This window comes from Ambystoma mexicanum, chromosome 4p (assembly GCF_040938575.1).
Source record: "Ambystoma mexicanum isolate Mex_15411 chromosome 4p, UKY_AmexF1_1, whole genome shotgun sequence".
Taxonomy (NCBI): Eukaryota; Metazoa; Chordata; class Amphibia; order Caudata; family Ambystomatidae; genus Ambystoma; species Ambystoma mexicanum.
In genome coordinates this window covers 157046895-157064159 of record NC_090927.1, presented here as the reverse complement: position 1 = coordinate 157064159, position 17265 = coordinate 157046895, and positions in this window count along the sequence as shown.

The following is a 17265-nucleotide window of genomic DNA, read 5'->3' as shown; positions in this document are numbered from 1 at the left end:
GATATAGAATCCGAGTGATTTGCCCGCGGCTGAAATTACTGTGGGCAAATCGTTCGCATGAGAAAGGTGCGACCTACCAAATGTTTGCAGCTTTCTCATGCTAACACACATACAAACTCACACCCACACACACAACACACCCATAACACACCACACCCTCAGCACACCCCCAACATAAACAAACCCCACTTACCTTCATCTTCACGTTGGGTTCCCTGCAGCGCCAGTTCCCTTTCACTTCTATGATCGGGAACTGGCGCTGCAGGGAACTATTCTCTTTTTTTTTTTTTAAACGGAAGGCTGTGGGGGTTTCCAAAGGAAGCCCCCGCTCACTATACCATAAAGTATAGTGAGCGGGGCGATGCGGGGGACACCCCCGCAGCCCCCGTTTCTTTTTTTCTTTTTTTTCTTTTTTTAAACGGAAGACTACAGGGGTGTCCTCCGCAGCCCCCGCTCACTATACCATGAAGTATAGTGAGCGGGGCGATGCGGGGGACACCCCCGCAGCACCCTTTTTTTTAATAATGCTACCACCAAAGGTTCGAACTTGTGGTGATCGAACCTTTGGTGGTAGCATTTTTAGAACAAAAGGTTCATGCAAACCTTTTGATTCGGGAAAATCGTCCTAAGCCCTGGACATAGATAGAGTGGTGGAGAAACCAGGCTGATGCATCAATTTCATGTGATGGCAAACAGAGGCATTTATTCATTTATTCATTGGCTTGCAAGTCAAGGAAAACAGCATCCTGGGCTTAAGGGGACCCCACCTGACTTGCCTGCCCTCCAGACCCCTTAGCTTTATAAATCATCGGTCAACTGACATGAGAGAATTTGAGAAACTTGCCACTAGGCCTTCTGGCTCTATTAACCTGCCAAAAACAAGGGGGGTCCTGGGAGTCTCTCTGCCAGACATTAGTCCTGGTTGCGAGAGCCTTACCCAGATTCTTTAGCTCACTATCTTTCACAGAGGAGAAATATCCCAAACATATCAGTCTTTGTCCTGCCAAGGGGCAGTCCAGCACCAAAATGCTAGGCAATTCTTCTCTGAACAAGAGTACCAACAGCAACCCCAGACACGTGTTTCAATCTGGTTGGACCTCATCAGTAGGGCCGAACTGTGCCTCTCTAAGAATAGTGAGAAAGGGGTCCACGTCTGGATTCCCCTAGTAATTTAGGGTGAGACCCAAAGTTACTTAAATATTCCAAAAAAAGGGGGGTCCTGGGAGTCTCGCTGCCAGACATTAGTCCTGGTTGCGAGAGACTTACACAGATTCTTTAGCTCACTATCTTTCACACAGGAGAAATATTCCAAACATATCAGTCTTTGTCCTGCCCGGGGGCAGTCCAGCACCGAAATGCTAGGCAATTCTCCTCTGAACAAGAGTACCAACAGCAACCCCTATTAACCTGCCTCCAGCCAAATCAATGACCTAATTCATAAAAGAGTAATCCGTGTTTATTGCCGCTTATGACATCTTTTGGCAAGTTCCGGTATGCCAATCAATTCCGAGGGGCATTGCACCTCTACTGCCCTGATGATTTCTGATCAGTTTTAAGCAGTTCCATTGTTCGGTGCAGTTTTGTTTGGCATATACGGGGACATGGGTGCTGGCGCCCTTGGCACCTGTTTCTGCCAAACAGCACTTTTTGGTTCAAACCAGAGCACATACTCATAAGGGTTAATGGAGAGAACAAGCTGTTGCAAATCCAACAGGATAGAGAACCTAATATTGCCTATTGGAAATAAAGAAACATAAGGTAAATAGGCACAATCACGTAATAGGGCAAAGCAATATCATTTCAGTTCATGCTTGAGAGTGCATTTAGTTATTTATTTATTAAATGTAAACCTTCTACTGCCATAATCCACCCTTTTGCACTGTAGTGCAATCTAAACAATGCACAATTTTATTTTTCACACATCCTAGCCCCTCGCCCTGTTAAACTAGCAATCAGGGTTTCATGGGAACAGAGCCAATGCAGAGAGGCCTTTAAGACTACCCTACATTACGATCTAGATTTCAATATGAATCAAAGTTTCTAGGTCCATTTCTAGCACCTTGGACACATCACAAATCTCCTGCAACATCAATGACGAATAATACTCTTCCTTGTACAACATTCCTCAGGGTCTGGAGAGTTTTGCATTCGCTACCACTTGATCCCTTCTACAGCAACATCGGCAGCAACAAATAAACATTCCTGTCCAGAGAACAAAAAACAGGATTGCATACCAGTGTAGGCAAGGAAAGGGTTTTCTTGGATAGGTGGTGACAGAGTATATCACATCATAGGGAGTACACAGAGTGGCGCTACAGAGAGCGATCTAAAATGTATTTTCTCTTTAATAAACAAATCCTCTAGCACATCTAAATCTCACTATGCGTCTGGTATTCTTTTTACTCCCTTCAATAATTCTAACACATTCTGAATCCCCTTAGGTACCATTCTTGCCTGTCTCTGGTCAAACTCAACCTGACGTCATACCGCCATTTTCTCCTCGGCTGGTCAGTCGATATTGAACTCCTTCATTCTTGCTTGCAAAATAAGACAAAGGGCCTCATCACGAATTGGGCGTTATCCCGGCTGTAATACTGCCCAACTGTAATAACGTTAGTGTCCACCAGTGTGGCGGTATTACCGCCGGATCACGGGTTGGGCGTCAACTGTAAATCTGCATTCCCAATGGGGAATCTTTAGCCCTAATACTGCGCGCTAATCCAGCCGGTGGTAATACAGGACAGAGATTGGGACTAGGCCAAAGCATCTTTGACTGTGTGGGTCTAAATATTTTCTGTAGGAACACGCGGGGTCCACATAATTTCACCTCCAAGAACATGAAAAAACATCTATTCAGAAAGGGGGATGTCTTGATGCTGCAAGAAACCTGGTTAGTTAACCCAATTGTAGTGGAAGGGTATTCCATGCTTACACAGGCAGCCTTGCAAAAAGCCAAGGGCAGACCAGTGGGGGCCTGCTTATGGCATTCAAAAATTCTAAATTTAAAGACATCACCCCGATTGCTAATAATATCATGGGAATCCAAATTTGTAAAGCTAATCTGAGACAAAAAAAGATGTGTATTGGAGGTGATATTCTGTAATATCTATTGGAACGCCGCGTGTTCAGCTCTGCGGTTGTTTCTTGATGAATTATCAATGTTGTTAGGGAAAATCAGAGTTATGTTTGAGGGGGCCTTAATAATATTGGGTGGTGATTTGAACTCGCAATGTACCCAACTTTCAAAAGAACAAACAAAACATACATCACGTAGAATATCGGAGAATGGTCGATTGTGGGTGGAGCTCTTAAAAGATTGGGTGCTAACAATGGCAAATGGGAATCTACAGGGGGATATCCCAGCTAAACTAACTAGATGCCAGGGAATAGCCATATCCACACTGGATTATCTATTTTTGCCAGCGAACCTGTTTAAGCAAAAGGCCACTTTAAATATTAGAGAAGGGGGAGGTAGTGACCATCTACGGCTGGATCTATCGTTCCCAGACTTCCTGATGGAGCCCCAAGAGAGATATAAGCAAGTAATTGAATGCAGGAAAGGGAGAGTATGCCTCTTTATAAACAAATATGAAGGGAACAAGCTAAATGATTGTCTAACGGGGATTCCAGAGAATATACAATTCGAGAATTGCCATCCAGAAGGCTTCTTAAAGTTTGTGTGGTCCACCTGTCCACGTTCGGGAATTGGAGGGGGGACAAAACTGATCCATCGTCATTCGTTCGATGAAGAAACCATGTGGAGGAAAAAATAATTGAATAAAAGGCTAAGAAATATTAAAAAAGGCAATAGGAGCAGTGAGGCTAGTAAAAAAGAATCTAGATCTCTCCTGCAGAAGTATAAAGCCTGGTCAGTGGCCAGAAAGATATGGAGGCTTCAGCAGGACGGGGAACACATGCTGGAATTAATTGGAAAAAGAGATACAAGAGAGTTCTGGTGAGTGTTACATCAATTGGAGGGCAAATCAGAAAAAAGGCAGTGCAAACTGGTCCCTGAAAAAGACTGGATTAAGCACCTAACGTTGGTATTTGGGAAACCACATAAAACCATTATACAGTATAACAAGCCAGTGGTCTGGAGCTTCTCCGTTGATGAACAATATATTGCTGAGATAATCTGGAAAAGCTTGTCCTCAAAAGGAGCAGGCCCGAATGGCCTGACGTACCAGGTTCTGAAAAATAACCCGTCTCTATGGGCTAAATTGTTGAACTGGCTTTTCAGGGAGATTCTGGGAAGACAGGAATTACCCTCATCATGGAAATCCGCAATTGTTATACCTCTGTTTAAGGGGGGGGGGCGATAGGGCGGCAGCTACCAAATACCGTCCTATCGCCCTCCTGGACATAGAAAGTAAAATCTTTATGAGGATTCTATGGGGGAGTTGGACTGTTGGGAAAGGGAAATGAGGATTCTCTCGAAATGTCAAACAGGCTTTTGGAGGGGACTGTCCACAGCTCTAAATGGCATCGTGTTGAACCTAATGAGTGAAAATTCAGGAAGTAGAGGGGGGCAGCGGCTATTTGGGGCATGGGTAGACTTCTCCAAAGCCTTTGACCAGGTGGACAGAGGGAGGCTCTGGTTAAACCCTGGGGCATGGGGGATCCCAGAAGGAATATTGGGGATGCTCATAGACGTCCATAAAAACAACACTGTTAGAGTGCGTCTAGATGAATAGGGTAAACCTGTCAGAGCCAATGGGAGTGGAATAAGGAGTCTGTCAGGGTTGCCTGGGGGCACCGCTCTTCTTTCATTTATATGTGGCGGACATGGCTCCATCGGCATTGGCAAGTCCAGTGTTTTACGGGATAAAGATTTACTGGCTTGCCTATGCCGACGATGTTGTCCTACTAGACAGGACAGCCATAGGGTTACAACGTCTTCTGAACAGTTTGCATTGCTATGCAGAAGAAAACGGGTTAGCCCTGAACCCTAATAAATCGAAGATATTGGTCTTCAGACAGAAGAACAAAAAAGTGGTCTATTGGTCTATCAACAATGGTCAATGGGGGGGCCAGCAGATCCCAAGGGTAGAAGAATTGCTATACATGGGATACAAAATCTATGCCTCACCGGCTTAATGTAAAGTAGAGCACGACATCCTGATGAAAATGTCTGCGGAGATGAAAAAAATATTAATGAGGTATGGCAGATTTACTATCATAGCATTAATAAAATTCTACCAGGCTAAGGTAATCCCAGTTATACTGTACGGGGTGGAAGCAAAACCACAGGTGTGGAATGGAACATGGCAAAAAAAGGGAGGGATTCCTCAGAAAAATGTTCTTGGGTTGCCAATGTGCCTCCCGATGTCTAATATCAGGTTTGAATTGGGTGTAAGATCATTAAAAGCACAGGGAGGTTGGAAATTAGCCTCACTTTTCCGTCTCATAACAGCAGCCTAAGAAGGAATATTGTATGCATATATAAATGTCCACATGGAAAATAACAAATCAAAAATGCTGTCAAAGTTGCATAATCAAGTTGAAGATTGGCTGCACAAGGCTGATATTGATATACAAACCCTAATGGAGAACCTGGTGAAAGCAAAAAAAAGATGGGATAAGATGGATTGGATCAATACGATCGAGGAAGTGCATTTTGCAGGCAACCCAAATCCATTGCAGAAAGTGGACAAAAAAGTAGGAATCTTAAATAAATATCTGGTGAAATTCCCACACTGGAGGATCAGGATGAAATTCCTGACACTGTGGCTGAATGCTATACATACAGGGGAGGTTCTTGCAAAAAGAGGTCTTAGTGACTCTGCTATCCAACTGTGCCAGGTCGGCACAAATCCAGAAGCCCAATCTATCAGACATTTACTAATGGAATGTGAAGGCACTTGGCAAATAAGATCTCTCCTTTTTGGAAAATTTGGTTTTGAATCAGCACACTATATCCCAGAAATATTTTGGGAGAGAAGCTGAGATGTGCTTGTGGTTCTTTGATGCAGTAATCCTGTATTGGGAAAGGTGAGAAAAATATATTTCATATGGCGTTTTCTTTCAAGTGTGAAGATTATCTTACCATGATTCTGCCATTGCTTAAGTGTGTCTCCACACTGTGCCCTTTTAGGGTGATGGATGGAGCTCTACAAAGTTCCCAAATATAAACTTTTTTGGAAGAGATTAATGGAGGAGCCTAACACACAAGTGAGCTTTGATCACACTGAGAAAAGTTGGCATTCATGCTATGTAAGCACAGATCACTGTAAACCCCTTTCATGAAGTGACAATCACAATCAATGTCCCTTTAATTTGCCATTAACAGGCACCAGGGGCTACATTTGGCTGCCCAGGCCAATCAATGGCGAACAAACACATCTATGTAAAGTGTATCTATGTAAATGTGTCTCTGTGCGTTTGGGATGATCTATTGCATAAACATTAGGACCCCTCTATATGTCAATTAAAGTTTAAGGGGCCATACACAATAGACAAAATGACAACTTTCCATTTTATGTGGAAGTGTTAGATTTACAGAATTCTATGTACTATCCCCTCGTCTCGTCAAGCCACCCTGCAGTCACTTGTTAATGCTGGATACCCAGGAGCTGCTTTTCGCTCCTGCTTATCCAATTTTAAATTCGAGCCCTGTAGTGTACACAAAAGAAAGTTATATGGGTAAAACGGATGAGATGCACCTTTGCAAACTTTGCATGTGTCTATCTAATCACATATATGATAGCAAGATTTTATAATGAAAGCCACATTACTACATGAACCAAGTTATTATTTGGGTTGCATTTTAATGACTTCACCTTACCCTGACAAAACCAAATAAAAACTATTTGAAAAAGGTATTTCCACAAAAGCAGAAGTCCACATGCAATTTAGATGGCTCCATTTGGTCTTGTTTTGGTTTTGGCAGCATGCAGAATGTAGCACCGTTCTTCTATTTTGATGGTGGACAAAAGATAACATAAAAATACCCACCAACCCCCTTATATTTCTATATTTCATCAAGGGGCATCCAAGCCCTGTATTAAGAGTTGACTATATTAAATGTACTTGCTACATCTACCAGAGATGGATGCAGGCTTAGTTGGCTATGCCTGTGTTCAAACCTGTGATCTGAAAGTTATGTACCAATCTCTGTGCCATATGCAAGAGCCACTTCCCTGTAAACATTTAATTGGAACCTAATTGGAACCTATGATTTGCATGGCTCACAGAAATCTTCACAGGAGGGACATTAACTTGCTAAGATGTGTTAGATTAGAACATGCACCTAAAAGCGTACAAAAGAATGGAGGTCTCTGTAGTGGAGAAAATACCCCTTGAGTCGTTGTTTGGCCTGCAGTTACACACAGCTCTCCAGAGGGGGCCCCTTGCTCTCTGAGGTATTACAGAATGATTGGAAGCATAAGCACCAAGTACATCGGGGCATTTGCCTTCCTTCTCCTAGAACAACAGAGGCAGGAGTGTCTTTTTCCCCCTTCTGCAACCGTTAACCTAGAAAAAGACATCTGAATTCAGTGACCATCTCTTCTAAGTCACTCAGGGGTGGCAGGGCTTCCAGCTCCTCTCTTATGGGGCTCAGGCTTAGTGATATTTTAGCATTCATCTTGGAAAATGAGTCCTTCCTGCTCACCTCAAAGTGTGAAGCCCGTCCCATTGTCACCTGAGCTTTGGTTGGGGGGGGGGGAAGGTCAAGGCTGTTTGCAGACATGGCAGGAGAAGGGAATCCCAAAGCAGAATGCTGCAAAGGCAGCTCAGCAGGTTAGGCAATTTTTGCTGATATGTTTGATGTTTAGACAAGCCAGTAAATGCATTGTCTTTTTTCCAATTCTTGTTGCTAAAAATGCTGTGTAATGTGTACTTTGGCCCTGGGTATGGATACAACTCCCTCAAATCTTGTTGTGGGAATTTCTACCCTGTCGCGAAAATCCAAAATTGGTTCTGCCCCTGTGATCGAAAATCAAGGTTGCCACCCAGGATCAGAAGCTATGATCGTTAATGTAAATTGCCAACAAGAGGACGCCTTAGGCCTCTCAGGTCTTTACCCAGTCAAGACCATAGTACCAATGTTTATTTCACCAATTTATTATTTACTTTGGGTCGCTGAAGTGGTTGGTCCTGACTAGAACTAAACAATTTTGCATGAGTTTGTAGTGGCTATCAGGAGCCCGCCCTTGCATCCCGGTTATTGAATAGCACATGATGCCCTGCAGAAGGGCAGCATTTCTTGTAAGGAAAAGACTTGGCATGGGTGGGCATGGTTGATACTGAAAACTAGAGGAGGGATTGATGCAGTGATCCAGTGAGGGATGCTCAGACAGCCAGTTTAATTCAAAGAAAACAGAGATGTTGCTGTTGAACATTGGCCTAAACTGAAAAAGCAGAATATTTTTTTTTTTTTTTTTTTTTTTTTTATTTGATTTAGCTGTATTGGACACAGCCTTTCAAATTTATACACATTACACATAAAATATATTTGACAATTTACATAGTATAAACCCAACATATAAAAATATACTGTTATCTCCCGTTATATAAAAGCAAAATCAAGAGGAACGAATTATCAATTTTACAATAAAACCCAATAAAATACCACATTTCTAATTACATTTCATCTGTACCTTTTCTTCCCATCATAGCAAAATCTTTTATTATCCTTCTCCATTTTTCAATTATTTAATACTACGTATCACTATCTCACTTGAAAGCGTAACAAAGCACACAATCTCTGCGCTGTACCATAATCATTCTTTGCTATTTACCGGGATATGCTCATTTAAGTTTAAGTTTAGAGCATTAATAAACAGTAATATTGCAATATTCATTTTTGCTTCTTGACTGTGATATAATTTTCCCCATAGTACTTCATACTCAAGGATACACTGATTAGTAAACATATGTTTAAAAAATTGACATCTTTTCTCAATTAATGCAGGACAAGCTACAATGAGATGCTTTACAGTTTCCAATTGATGCGGAACCCCACAGAATCTACAGTCTCCGTTTGTGATTATTTTACGCATCACTTTCAGTTCATTTGTTGGGCATAAATTCAATCTAAACCTTAGATAATTAAATCTATTTTTTGGATCAGGAAATCGAATCAAATATTGCTCTGTTTATGCAGTTCTTTAATTGCATATGGTTGATTCTTGAACAACCTCAATTTCAAGCAAGCCTCCCTGGTCTTGATCCAGTCACCAAGCCACAGCTTTTTCTTGGCTCTGTCTGGATTATTTACCAAGAGAATGATATCTATACCAGCTTCATTCATGATTGAAATTATCCATTTTCGCCACTTTACAATTTTGTTATTACTTGCATTTAGCATGAAATTTCCTATAACATGCATAACCCCATTTTCTTCATTAGCCATGAGATATTTACGATAAAGAGACAGCACTTTCCATAAGTACACAGCGTTTAAAGAAATCAACCCCATCTCATGGCGTAGTAAGCAAACTGGGACAGATAGAGGTAAACCACAAATCGATTTCCAAAAACGACCTTCCATTCTACTCCAAGATCTTTCAGCAATCATATTCCTAGTTTCTGACGCATATGTAAGAGTAGGAACAACCTTTTGTTTATAGAAGGTCATCGCAGGGATTAAGGAAAACTTCCCAAATTTAGCTTGTATAATCTTAGTTTGTGATATACCCGTTAACAATTTTTGATTTAGATCTCTGAAGAATGGTCTGTCTTGTGTATCATTACTGATTTGTAGACCTAAATATTTATACTCATTCACTGTCTCAATCAGAATATTCTGCATGGCCCATGGTATGATCACAGTTCTCCGCTTTTTATTTTTACCCAATATCATGATCTTACATTTTTCTTGGTTTATTTTCAAATGATTTTCATTGGCATATTTACTCAGGGCTGTCAGGAGCTCGCGCAACCCCCCCGGAGTTTTAGCCAGCAGAATCAGATCGTCAGCATAAAACAGCCAGGGGATTGCACGTCCTCCCAGACGTGGAGCATCAGCTCTGCAGTTTTCAAAGTCGTGTCTAACTGCAGTCATAAAGAAATTAAACAGAGTACTTGCTAATATGCATCCCTGCTTTAGGCCTCTGTGCGTCGGGATGGGATCCGATAGCGTACCATCTGAGGCTAGCCTAATTTGGACAGTTGTACCCGAGTGTAGCTCATTTATCCAATAAATCAGATACGCTGGACAGTCCGCCTCTCCTAGTTTCTTTATTAGCAATTTTCTGCATACCGAGTCAAAAGCGGCTTGAAAATCAATGAAGGCCAAGTATACCATTTGACCCTTTAGACTTTCCTGTTCCTTAATGATTTGCAAGATATGCAAATTAATGGCAGTTCCCATCCCAGGCATAAAGCCTGTTTGGTTTGGGTCCCTCATTCCTCCCTCACACAACCATTTGTTTAGATCTCGCAAGATTAATCTAGCAAACAATTTACTTGGTATGTCTAATAGCGATATTGGCCTGTAGTTCGCAGGATTTTTATTATTGCCCTTTTTATAGATTGGGATGGTGATGGATTTTTTCCACGACGATGGAATAGAGTGGGTTTCAATTATCTGCTGAAATATAAGAAAAAAGATGTTTGCCCACGCCATTGGATGTCTCTTGATCATTAGATTCGATAAACCGTCTGGCCCTGGTGCACGCGACGTTGATAGTTTTGATATATAAAATAATATATCCGCAATATCAAATATGATATCCTTACCTTGTATATAATTCACCGGAATCCGGCTATTCACTAAGTTAGTTTCAGCATAGAGGGTTTTATAAAACGAAGCCCATACCTCCTGTGGAATGGGATTCAGCTGGTGAATCATTTCGACCTTGGCCTGGGGGACTTTCAAAAGGTTCCAGATCTTTGCTGAGTTTTTTGATTTTAATTGTTCTAACATATTTTCCGCATCCTGTTGATACATTAACGCATGTCTTGATTTTACCCAATTTTTGTAGTTACATTTCAGGGATCTAAGTCTGGCATCTCTTTTCGACGGACTTAAGTATTTTAATTGTCTCTTTTCTTTCCTATATTGTGCTTTCCGTACAGACAAGTCTTCATCATATGAGTGTAGCCTCAACTTAGAATTTATTCCTGAATTGTTCATTATTTTAACTACGAATATCTGCATTTCTTCTACGTAAGTGCGGTCAGTGCCTTTAATCTGATTTTGTCGATCATTTTGAGTTCTCATAAGATTCTGCTCCAATGTTTTTAATGACTGAGGAGACCATTTAAACCTATTGCGAGCTGCATTTAAGGTTAAATTAGTAGCTCGAGAGTTGTCAAAATATTTCTTTTGAGCATTCCAATTCCATTGCATAGTCTGGATATCATGATCACTAGATGTCTGTGAGACAATTGTGAAATTTACCATACTATTAAACAAGGAGTTATCAACGAAAGTATAGTCAATCATAGATGATTGCGAACCCCGATGCCAGGTGTTTTGTTGTGGAATGTCCCCTTCTATTGCTCCATTCAGTTTGAATAGTTGCCTTTCCTTCATTAACAAATTCCATTTCATCGCCACTGCGGATAGTTGTTTTCCCTCTTGTCTTTGACAGGTAATGTTAAGATCGCCTGTGATGATGACATGATCACAGGACCGATCCACGACTGTCATGTTCAAGAGCTCTTCCAGGGCGGTAAAAAAAACTTCTTCTGTAATTGCTCCATGATTCCAATAAACATTTATTAACCCTATTGTTCTGGTGTATATTTTTATTCTTACCAATTGAAGAAAACTATTTGGAGATGCCCATGGTTCCAAGTAGACATTTGGTGATATTTTTATAGCCACCATCAGACCAGCCATCGGTCGACCTTTTACAGGGACTATTGCCGGTATCAGAGATATTATATGATTGTCCCAGACCGGGGCAGTTGCCAGCCATATTTCTTGGAACACTAAAATATCATATTGGCCTAGAATAGTATTCTTAAATTTGGTTAGATGTTTAAAGCCTCTGGTGTTCCAAGAGGCAAGAGAGACAAATGTGGAAGGCTGAGATAGTTAATTCCCACATGATCTTCCAGGCATATCATCTGATCGACTAAGACTCTCCAACTCATTGATCGAAAATTGATTAGTGTATTGGTTCTTCACATTTTGATTTGCCTTAGATTGATATTGATTTCTCCCCAACGGAGTCGGTAGTTGCACAGGTTCAGCTAGATTTATTAACACAAAACCCAGTTCGTATAAATCCATTCTGGCTTGCCACAAAGCATTTTTGACAAACCCTGATTTCATCCATAGTTTAACCACTGATAGGTCAGAACCGTGTATAAACTCCACTTGTTCAATGTCACCCGAACAAATCCCCTCTAATGACGGTACATCTGAAATGATGTTCATAACAGATTGTCTATTCAAATCAAAACATCGAAACGGGTGCGAGCGGCACTGCAGAATCAGGTGATGCATTGTTACAGATTTTACCAATTTTCCTTGTGCTCTTCTAGGGGCAGAGATCGGATAAGATTGATTCCGAAAGGCTGGAGGAGTTGTATTAAACGATGAAGCATCATTCCCGACATCGTTTTTCCCATCACTCTGCTGCGCTACATTCGGTCTATTTACAATGGAAACGATTCTCTTTAACGAGTTTTCAATTTCCTCTTTCCACTCTTTCAATCTTAATATATTCTCACCCACCAATTCCACTGGTGCCACTCGCACTCCTTCCTTTGCAAATTCAGGCAACATCGTACCATTTGAAGTAGAAGTAGTAAACTCAGGCTCCGCTTGAGCTTTCGGAGCTTCCCGTGCAGTAGTCACTTCCCTTGCATCTGTACTCTCATTCTGATTACTCAACAATACTAAGTTATCAAGGGGCTCATATGCGAGGGAGGCTAGTTTATTTTGACTTGCTTGACTAGTTCTGATTAACATTGCGTCCCTATACTTATTGGCTATTGCTTTTCGAGCCAGAGCTGTTACGGTTTTTGGTTTTGACAGAGATTGTAAAAAGTGCCTAGTACCAGAGATCTTAGAATTTGGTAAGGTTTTCAAATTTTTTGATTTTTTAGTTTCTTGCACTTTTACCATCTGAGTCTTTTGATTTTTTTTTTTCAAATATCAAATATGTTGGCTCTTTATCACCTGTCAGAATTACATTAGTATTTTCAACAACCATTTCTTGATGAACCTTTTCATCACCTAGTGTGGACGGGGTTATCATATTCTTCACTTTTGTTTTTTTTTTCTTCAAGCATTGCTGGCCTATTTGACATACTTCCTTATTGTCCGCATTTAATTTCGAAATAGGCTGTATGTCGATCTTAATGGGGTCTTGGACCAATATTAAAGATTTTTCATGATCTTCAACCTGCTTATTATTAGTTAGTGGTTTTAATCTTATTTCTTTCCCAGCATCTTGTTGTAAGATCAGTTGCTGATTCTGATTACAATCAATAAATAAAACATCATGATCATTAGTACAATTCATCTTTCTTTGCATATCAGTAAGATTTTTCCCCATTTGAGATTGTACATTATTACAAGTCTTACACTGTTCGCATGACGTCAAGTTCGCTGACTGTCCCTGGACCAGTTTCAATAACAACATCTGTTGATCATTCAATTTTGTGTCCAACGAATCATATAGCCTTGTCAGTGAAAAAAGCGCAGCATTCATTGTTTGGATAGAGGTCTCCAAACCAATTACAAAATTCCCCTGCGTAATCTGGTTATTGCCACCAGGGTTTACGTAGTTTCTGCGCGGAGTGGGCTGCACAAAAGAACATGATAACACCGAAGATTCATTTTGTGTCGGTGAAAACATTATTGGGGATCTCGATAGATCATGCCGAATTGCATCGTTATCGGGAAACTGCTCAACCAAATTACTGTTATCCGGCATTCTTATAGGAACAGTGCTGTCAACATTAGAACTTTCTTCCAAGACCGGGAAAACCTTCACTATAGCACTATCAGAGGGAGAGCCCGTACAAACATCTTGCTTAGCGCCGCCTTGATTTATATCAACTACAGTTACTGTAGTTTGTTGTGAAATGATAATAGGCAACGTTTCTTTGTCACCCCCCTTAACGGCCAATTGTTCTTTAATTTGCCTCTCCTGACCTTCCACCATAAATGAGAAGGGAGTATTATCAATATCTTGAATTAACTGATCTTTGATATTACTACCCAAGGGCATTTTTGCTGTTTCTACATTCAACAAGTTTTCTTGAGGAGTTTCTTTTCCCTCCCCCATTTTGGGCCCCAGCGCACAAAACTTTCGTATGTCAGCCAATGGAGCACAAGACCGAGATACAGTTGCTGACTTGGACGCTCGTTTTAGATGAATAGTACGCGAGGAGGATTTCGGGGTCATGATTGATTCTGCTACGCATACATTAATTTTTTCAATTGCAGGCATTCCTGATTTAAGCGTCAACACCATTGTAATGAAAGGGGAGAAATTTTCACTTACGGTGAGTAGATTAAGAGTATTAGGAGGTGTTCACAAAACGTACAAAACTCTCCACACAGAAATTGTCACTCGCAACTAGCAGTGAGCAAGGTTGATATTTAGAACAGTGCGTCGCTGCTCCGTGGCTACGCGGCTAAGCGGCAAAGCGGTACTTAACCGAGTACTTGCCCGAGATGCGCGCGCGCGATGCGCGTGCGTTTGGGCTGTTAAGCAATATCCAATGGGAGAGGAAAAAATCGCAGACCAATCCGTGGAGAAGGGAGGCGGGATGCAGCAAAAGTGTCAATCAAAGCGCTGAGGAAAGAGAAAGGAGCAGGAGCCAATCAGCCAAAAGTCAGCCAAAGTTCGCACATGAAAGTCAGTTGCCAATAAGCTCTGGCGCAATGGTCACCTGTTTCCCTCGTTGTGCACGTCTCAGCTCCTTGCAGCCTCGCAGCTTCTTTCACAGTGGCACCCGGCTTGAAAACAAAAGAGACCGCGGCAAAGCGGTACTTAACCGAGTACTTGCCCGAGATGCGCGCGCGCGATGCGCGTGCGTTTGGGCTGTTAAGCAATATCCAATGGGAGAGGAAAAAATCGCAGACCAATCCGTGGAGAAGGGAGGCGGGATGCAGCAAAAGTGTCAATCAAAGCGCTGTTTCCCTCGTTGTGCACGTCTCAGCTCCTTGCAGCCTCGCAGCTTCTTTCACAGTGGCACCCGGCTTGAAAACAGAATATATAACTGCACAAATGTCAGTCTGGTATGTGCACTATCATAAAACATGGTGTCATGGTCTGCACCAACCGCCTCAATAGTGGCGCTTTACCAAGGTCTTCCACTGGCAATGGGCACACACAAACATATATCCTTGCACACAGGGGTGCACCTGAGCTAAGATTTCGGGGTGGGTGGGGTGCAAGCCCATCAGATATCGGGGGAGGGGCTAAGTTCATAGACTGTGGGAAGGGGCAACTTACTTGTGTGGGGGCATCTAACTTCTTGACACATTCTAACAAGACTTTTCTGGTGGACCGTCAATGTTGCAAGCAGTTAACTATCCCCTTCACTTCTGAAACCATACACTGAAGAACTGCTATGAGAACTGTGAGAATGAGCTGTCTCCTGTCCCCCCCACCCTTCCAATCACTCCTCTGACATGCAAGCACTAAGCCCACATCATGATTTCAATTGTCTAAAAATGTATACATACAAATGCTATATAATGTTATGCTATATGTTCTTATGAAGCCCGCGGTCATAAAGGGCATCATGGCACTGAGGAATGACCAGATTAGGGCTGCCTAAAAGAGATGAGCTTTGAGAAGGCAACGGAATGTGATGTGATCTTCCGTAGCTTGAAGAGAGAGGGGGAGAGCATTCCATAATTTCGCTGCTACAATAGAGAAAGAGCGGCCACCCATCTGGGTAAGACGGCATCAGAGAATCAATGTAAGGTGAGCATCAGACAAACAGAGGAAGCAACGCGGCATGTATGGAAGAAGCTACTCCTGTAAATAGTCTTCTCCCAGCCCGTAGTATGCCCAGTGAACTACACAAAGGGATTTGAAAATGATCAGTTTTTGAACTGGCAAATAATGAAGTAACCGGAGGACCGGAAAATATAATTATTTATCATTATAATTGGTTATTTATAACGCGCTTAATGCCCAGGGGTTTCTAAGTGCGGACCAAGGGATCGAACCTACGTTGCTCTGTATCATCTTGCTTCCAAGGTGGGGGCGTTGCTGCTGAGCTATCCTCTCGGTTCTTATGTGAGCTGTAAGGAGTTTCAGGGCAAATCAAAAGCAAGATTTTCCAATAGCTGTAGACGGTGCAAAATGTAAAGAGGTTGGGCCAGAAAGAGGGAATTGCAGTAGTCTAGGCGGATCAAAATAAGGGAGCAGACAACTAGGGCACGAAGAAGAGCCGGGAGGATAGGCAGAATCTTTCACAGGACGCATAGTTGGTAGAAGCCCATTTTGTAGAGGGAACTAACCTGGGCTGAAGCAGACAGAGAGTTTGAGAACATGAATCCAAGATTCCTCACCTGAGAAGCAGGTGAGGGGCAAGGACCAAGTTCCATAGGCCGACAGGCGGCAACTAGACCGAAGAGGGGGAAGGAGAACCAGAAAGAGGACCTGAGGAGGGGCCAACCACCAACACCTCTGTCTTGTCTCCATTCAACTTGAGCCAATTGTTACTGATCCAGTTAACCACTGCTTCTAAGAAACCCCTAAACCCTGCTGCACCAAATCAAGCCAGACGATGATTTGTGTGTCATCCGCATAGGAGAAGCAAGGGAAGCCCTGGGAGAAGATGAGCAATAATAGAGGCTGGATGTAAATGTTGGTATGCAGTCTTTTCATCGAAATTATTTCTAAAGAAAATATTTCCATCGAGTTATATGCATCGAAATCATTTTTCAATTAATTAAGGCAAATATAACTAATATTTGTATTAATAAACTGTATGAATATTTAACTTTTTTACTACTTTTTACTGTATGTTTACTACACTTTTTACTGTATCTTTACTACATTTACATGAATACATTCTATTAATACATTCTTTTCATATAACTGTATTAAATAACTACAAGTAAATAATTACAATATTACTGCATTGTAATATAGAGAAACAGTAGATTATTTCGCCACTTGGGGTCGCTATTTTGAACAGTTTTCCATAGGAATCAATGCGTTGAACATAATACGTAAACGTCATTTTTGAAGTTCCGTTTTCCGGATAGGAAGGTTTCCCTGGAGTTCCTGTTGGTTTTCCAGTTCTTTTTTGGTGGATTTTTTTAAAATTGATTTTTGCTTCGATGTCCTGGATTGTCCTGCAGATTGTTCGACGATTTTAATTTTGGAG